Here is a 7,475-nt window from a genome sequence, read left to right as displayed (position 1 = left end):
TGCTGGTCCCTCCATCCAGGCTGTGCTGTTGTCACAGAACAGGCAGCTTATTCGGGCAAGAAACTTATTTCTTTTTCTTTTCTCTTTTTTTGACTTTAAACCATTTTGTTACCTTTGACATCCCTATTAGTAAGTTATCAGAAGTCAATTATGTCAGTATGGACAGTGAATTACAGCACTCAGCTTTACTGAAGAATTTTAAAATAACTCAATGAAAGGAGGATGGGAAACTATTTTATACACAGAAATACTGATAGGACATAAGACTACTTTTTTAAAGAAAGGTATGAAATACAGAATGTACTGGCAATACCTACCCAATTTCAAATATGCTTACATTATACATGAATTAAGGAAACAAAATTTTTAAGTGTACACTCTCCATGGTAAAAACAAAAACCAAACACTTGGTTAAAATATCTATTACTCTCTAGTGTGTGACTCCAAATGATTAATGTATCATTAAAAAAAACTGATATTGAAATAAAATTTATGGCAGAAGTTTATTTTAGACCCCACTATCCTTGTAGAAAACTTCAAATTGGTATAATAAGAAAACGATTAAATGAAAATCTGTATACAATCATTGCCACGTCCCTTCCCTAGTCCTAGCATTATTGTTCTGGGGCATCAATCCTGAGTACTCTAACTTCTGATTTATAGTGATACTCCTTCAGATATAACTTCATAGAAGAAGGAATCGGAAGGGCATCGATACTATTGTAAGTTGTACAGTTACAGATAACTGTTCTGAACATATGTTGCAGGGAAAAGGGGAAAGTCCAGATTAAAGGGATGGACAGAAGTAGTTCAAAGAACATACAGGTGCTCGGGGCCTTATAATGTTGTGAGAGCCCAGTAATATCAGGAGAATGGAAGACACAAGGACCATGCACATCAAAGTAAAGTTGTGATCCCCCTGTTCAATTCTAGCAGAAGGGAATGACCATATAGCATCTAAAACAAACGGAGAATAGATGGTCTTCCTGTGCTGAGTCTCTTAGTAAAAAGGTACCCTCTGGGCTCGGTGCCTGTGGCTCAAGTGGCTAAGGCACCAGTCACATACACCTGAGCTGGCGGGTTTGAATCCAGCCCAGGATGGCCAAACAATAATGATGGCTACAACCAAAAAAATAGCCAGGTGTTGTGGTGGGTGCCTGTAATCCCAGCTACTTGGGAGGCAGAGACAGGAGAATTGCTTAAGACCAAGAGTTGGAGGTTGCTGTGAGCTGTGATGCCACAGCACTCTACCAGGGTGACAGCTTGAGGCTCCGTCTCAAGAAAAAAAAGGTTTTCCTTCCAGTGGAGCTTTAGCGGCGTATGTATCCACAACTCCCCAGTAAAAGAGATTGTTACTGATCTAGAGGAGGTCTGGAGTAAGACAGTGGACGTAGTCAACCTGGGTAGGGTAATTAGATGTTTCCAACTGCAGGATTTCATCATCTAGTTCCCATTTGGGTTTGTTTCTTTTCCTGGAACTTGTGCAAAGTGTTATGATTTCATCATCTGAACCCTATCACTGTCTTCTAAATCAGGTTCGTCACAGAGGCAGGCAGAGGCCTCCATGCGGAGCACTGGTCAGGGCACTCGAGGGGGAACAGTTTCATCTCTTCCACGTTTCCTCTTTGTTTTAGCCGACCACCTCTCAGTTCACTCTGAGACAAGTCTGTGCTTGCCCGTTCGTCCATCTTGGGGGTTACAGGGAGCAGTGTGTCAGTTAATGAAATGCCGCCTAAAGACTAAATCTGACGGAGGTGGGGAAGGACACTCAGATAACGCAATTTCACTGAAGTGGATCTTTTTTTCAGACAGAAGCCCTAAAGGGTGCCCACTGCTATGATTTTTAACTGGAAAACACTGCCCACAGCACCTTGCAGTTTAAGGGATCTGCCTAAACATCTTTGCCCACAGGAATGGTCTCAATCCAGCAGACAGGTGAGCAGCCGCCTCCTTTCCCAGCTCCAGAAGGAAACTTCTGTTTTCTGCTTTGCTCTCACCGTTTCAGCACCTGAACAGCTCTCTGTTGTGACCAAGACTTCTTTTCACTCCTTTTGTCATGGTCCTTTCTGTCAGAGCCTCTACTGCGACTGGTTTTGGGTCTGACATCTACGTTTTTACTATTATCTTCTGCCATTTTGACAAATTATCCACAAATTCTAGTGTTATACAGACTCCTAGTTTTCTGACAGGATGTTTCTGCTGGAGACTTTCTGGATGTTGTCTTAAAAATCCAAAGTCAAGGAGGCCCCAGCATTTCTCCTGGAGGCAGCTTGGCTGTGCCGTTCAGTAACTGACACTACCCCCTGGGCCCAGCTGTTCCTGCATCTTTGGTGGGCCCTTTAAGGAGATGGCTTTCTGCAACCCCCACTCTCCCCTTGGTGCCTAGTCCTCTGAGAAATGTGTTTCTTGTAGTTCCAAAGCCTCAGAAGTCCCCAGTGCAGCGTCCCGTGTACGCAGGGCCTTCCTGCTGGGTCATCTCGGCCACACAGCACAGAGGAGAGTCACAGGGCAGAGGTTCCGTGATGAGGTGCCCTGGAGATAGCGGCCTACAGCCACATGGGAGGGCAGCCCCCTCACAACCCACTCACTCTCTGGGGAAGTTTCTAGTGACGAGACTGCACTCACACTATGGTGACAGGGAAATGCCGTCCAGGCAGCTAGACAAGGACTGCCAGGGCCACCTAGCAGGCCCTCAGGAGCTTGAGCTTTGGGGGCAGGGGCCACCTTGGAAAGCTTGCTGGGGCTGGGGGGTGTCTGAGCCCCACCAAGCTTCTCTAGGGCTGTGGATGTGTCAAGGATGTCAGCTTCACAGCACAGCTGTAAAGACCAGCAGGAGGATACGGGGCAACAGGGCAGTCCACCAGCACCATCACTGCCCCTCCCCTTGGGTGGTAATGCTTCCAAGGTGTAAATTTTCATGTCTTTGTTTCCATTTCTGCAACTTCAAAAGTGAACTTTTCTCTTCTCACCTTGCTAATTTGTTAAGAAAAAGGCAGTGTGTCTGGGCTGGGGTTGCAGTCACCCTGCCCCGAGGCAAGCAGAGCCTTTGTGGGGGAACTTCCCCCTCATGGCTGAGCTTTCATGTGACTGTCTCCTGTGAGCAGGTGTGACAGCCCAGCCTCAGAGTGCCGGCTCCGGCCAGCTTGGCCAAGAGGACCCCAGGCAGCAGCTGCTGGAGTCCTCCCTGTGCCCCGGCTGCTTCCCCACTCCCCTCCTTTCTTCTTCCTCCTCCTCCTTTTCTCTTCCCCTTCCTCCTCCCATCCTCCCCTCCTCTCCCTCCTCCTGACCTCTCCTCCGCTTTCTCCCCCTTCTCTCCACTCCCTGCTGCTGCTGCCACCCAAGTGCCACCACCAGGAAGGGGCAGTGGACACCGAGAGTGGGGACAGCAGAGCTGGCTATGCAGGAGGAACAACACTGCGCCCGTCTGGCCCGGGGTCAGGAGGTGGCTGTGGGCGGTGGAGGAGGGCAGCAGCCTGGGAGCCCTGCCCTGCAGCATCGTGCAGACAAACAAGCAGATGGCAGGTGTCAGTGGGACAAAGAGACATCTGTGCGGCGAGGCCGCCCCACCGCCTTTCTCAGGGACTTCATTAAAGCCACTGCATCAGGTTGCTGTGCCCTGGCCCAGCCAGCAGGCCCTCCACCTCCAAGGAGCAGCCTGCATTGAGCTCTGCCCCGTCCTGAGCCCACGCCAGGCCGGACACGGGTGAGGGCACTGGCCTGTGGAGCTCACAGCAGGGGCCCTGTTTGCCTCTCAAGGGCTGTCCCTCCAGATGGTGTGGCTGAGTGGCCAGCTGAGAAACAGGCGGAACTGTGAGGTTGATGGAATTTGCCATCTGAGGGGCCCCTTCTGTCTTTCCTTCCCTCGCCCTCCCTCTTTCTGCTCCTCCTCTCCCTTCCCTCCCGTTCTCTCCCTCTCTCTGTTCCTCTCGTTCTCCTCCCGCCCTCTCTCCCTTTCTTTCTCTGTCTCCCTCCCACCTCTCTTTCTCCCTCTCTCCCTCTTTCTTTCCCTCCTTCTCTCTCTTTCCCTCTCTCTCCCTCCCTCCATCTCTCTTTCCCTTCCTCACTTTCTCCCCCTCCCTCTCTCCCTTCCCCTCCCTCTTTCCTTCCCTTTCTCCTCTGTCTATTCATAGTGTCCACAGTCCTTTCCTGGGCTGTAGTCCAGGGAATCCAGGCCGAGCTAAGGAAAGAGCAGCTCTGCCCACCCCTGCCCCTGGCCACGCAGGGTTGTTTCTGGGGCTTGGTCTCAGGCAATGCTAAAGTTCCCCTAAGGAATTGGGTTAGTGTCCATATTCCAGTACTTGAAGGAGGGAGAGGAGTCGATCTGACATCCACCCTGGCCTTCCACCTGGGCTGCGCCTTCTTCCTGGAGAGGCTGCTGGACTAGGTGCAGGCAAGAGAGAGCAGTGCTCCAGCCCTGCCCTTGGCCAGAGGCCTTACATCCAGCTTTGGAGAGGTGGGTTGGGGAGTGCATGCTCCAGCCCTGCCCTTGGCCAGAGGCCTTACATTCGGCTTTGGAGAGGTGGGTTGGGGAGTGCATGCTCCAGCAGGTAGTGGCCATGAGGGAACATGGGGTATTGAAATTCCTTCCAGGGAGTCAGGGCCAGAGGTGTCACAGTGGGTACACATTTCTCCACACCTCAAATCTAAAATAATAAGGGTGTCCTTAAAGTGCTCAGAGTCCTCTCAGCTTATGCCTCTATGTCCCATCCCTCCCCCTTCCTCTCTGTCTTCACTCCAGCCTCTCTTGGCAAACAGGCTGCCTCCTCTGCCATGGGGCCTCCACCAAGATGCTCAGTACTATCTGTGCTGAAGGACCACTGAGCACTGAAGATGAAGAACAATGGTGATAGAGCACTGGTGATGATGACTATTGGTGATGAAGGACCTCTGTTGGTGAAAGGTCATTAGTGATGGATCATTGCTAATGAAGGGCCATTGGTGATGAAGGGCCATTGGTGATGAAGGATCGTTAATGATTATGGATCATTGGTTATGCAGGGTCATTGGTGAAGACGGACCATTGATGATGTAGGACCATTGGTCATGAAGCATCATTGCTGATGAAGGGCCATTGGTGTTGAAGGGCCATTGGTGATGATGTAGCATTGATGATGAAGGATCACTGGAGATTATGGACCATAGGTGAAGATGGACCACTGATGATGTAGGACCATTGGTCATGAAGCACCATTGCTGATGAAGGGCCATTGGTGTTGAAGGGCCACTGGGGATGATGGAGCATTGATGATGAAGGATCACTGGAGATTATGGACCATAGGTGATGATGGACCATTGGTGATGATGGACCATTGGTTATGAAGGGCCATTGGTGATGAAGGGCTGTTGGCGATGGACCATTGGTGATGACGGGTCATTGCTGATGAAGGACCATTGGTGATGATGGACCATTGATGATGATGATGGTAGTGGTGGGTGCTTAGCATAGTTGTATGGGGTGCTGCCTACAGATGTCTGACGTCAAAGGAGGGCACCATGTCCCCTGTGCCAACTTCGCAGGGCAGTGCCAGAGCCACCAACACATAGCTCGAGGGAGGCACTCTGAACAAGGCCCTAAGAATTCCTAAAATCTATTCCCGTGAAGGTTACACAACACAGATAACAGACTCATTAAGGACAGCAGTCAAACAACAGAGATAGCATAGCACAGCAAACTGACAATTTAATCAATAAATTAATCAAACACCTAGGAAGCTACATTTCCTTATAAATTACTCTTCTCTGAGAGCTGATGTCCTAAAGAGCCCTGGTGACTCATTGAGCTCAAGAAGAACATCTGGATTTAAGGAACAGCTGAGCCATAGGCCTCTCACAGTGACTGCCTGGGGCATGTCAGAGCCCAGCGGGGCAGGAACCCTGGGGAGCCACAGCAGCTCTGCTGGGATAGCACTGAGAAGTGGGGAGAGAAAGAGAGGAGAGCAGTGGGGGAGAAGGAAGAGAGGGGGAGAGGTGGGAGAGAGAGTGAGAAGGAAAGAGTTACAGAGACATATCCAGGAACAAAGAGACAGAGGGAGAGGCTCACAGGGCCTGATCTGCAGAAGGTTCCCAGAGCTTGGTGTGAGCAGGCCGCACCTATGAGCACCTCTGTGCACCTTGGCCCACCCTGTGGCAGCTCTGTGAAGGAGGCTGATGTGATCCCACGTAGGTCAAAGGGCGTATACTGCAGGTATCACTCCAATGGGCAGCAGGGTTGGGGCAGAGGTACAGGGAGCTAGGGACCCTTCCTGCACCTGGCTCACAGAGGGCCCCTGGAGACCGATGGCCTTCTTCAGGAAGCTCACAGGTGGCTCCCTAGGTCGGGGGTCTGCTTGTCTGCAGCCACCATGTTTACCCCACAGGTGATTCTGGGTCTTCATCCGATGGGCACATTGGGCACTCACACTCAGGCCTATCAGGTCTGCTGAGAGGATCCAAGAACAGGATGGGACCAGGGCCCCAAAGGCTCCAGAAATCTGACAAATTTTACAAAAGAACACCTTGATTCAATTAAGGAAAGCAGAGGAATTAGCCAAGACTGTAAAACCCCAAATTTTATCACATGAGAGGACGGGGCCTGGACAAAGAGTGTTGGTGGTGCAGGGTCCACATGGTTCTCCTGTCTGGGTTCTGGGTGTAGTGTTGGGTCACAAAGGGAAGTCCACTGCAAACACCTGGCACTCGGGGACAAACCCTGTGGAGTTTTCCGAGAACACACTGAGAACAGTCTGCTGAGTTCCCAGAAGCTTCCTGCGTTCTCATCCCACTTGAGAAGGGCTGAGGAGGCAGCTCCAGATCCCAGGGAAGGCACCACCCGCCTGGGCCCCAGCAACTCCTCGTCACTCGAGGAGTGACGCAGTGACTCCTCCTGCCCATCTGGGAAGTTTCAGAATGACAGTGAGCTGGGGCAGCTCCCATTTGTACACAGAAACCCTCCCATCTGTATTCATGATCATACCCACAGCCCTAGCTCAGGGTGTGGCCCTGATGTGCCCCTTGGGCTCTTTGGCAGACCTCACAGAGCTTACGTGTAAACAGGGGCTACAAGGAAAGTGCACACTTCTAAACTAACTATGGGTGGAAGAGTCAGTCAAAATTATTTTTATTTTTTTTTAGACAGAGTCCCACTCTGTCGTCTAGAGTACCATGGTGTCACAGCTCACAGCAACTTCAAACTCTTAGGCTCAAGCGATCCTCCTGCCTCAGCCTCCTGAGTAGTTGGGACTACAGGCACCCATCACAAGGTCCTACTAATTTTTCTATTTTTGATAGAGATGGAATCTCATTTTTGCTCAGGCTGGTCTCAAACTCCTGATCTCAAGCAATCCACTCGCCTCAGCCTCCTAGGTGTTGGGATTACAGGCATTGCCACTATGTTAAAATGTAATCGCGATTCCAAGTTATTGAATTAGGAACATGTCCCTAGCAGGCACTTGAGAAGCAATGGGAACTATGACTACCTTTGGGCCACTCCAAGGCCT

General features: G+C 50.7%; 1 pseudogene; it reads right to left on the bottom strand.

Moving 5' to 3' along the window:
• Positions 1 to 614: 614 nt before the first annotated feature.
• On the bottom strand, positions 615 to 2,134 carry LOC128586363 (suppressor of cytokine signaling 4-like; annotated as a pseudogene).
• Between the last annotated feature and the right edge of the window lie 5,341 nt (positions 2,135 to 7,475).

The sequence above is a fragment of the Nycticebus coucang genome, chromosome 5 (assembly GCF_027406575.1).
Source record: "Nycticebus coucang isolate mNycCou1 chromosome 5, mNycCou1.pri, whole genome shotgun sequence".
In the NCBI taxonomy this organism is placed as follows: Eukaryota; Metazoa; Chordata; class Mammalia; order Primates; family Lorisidae; genus Nycticebus; species Nycticebus coucang.
Note: the sequence above shows the minus strand (reverse complement) of the source record. Positions and strands in the feature narration are given on the sequence as shown.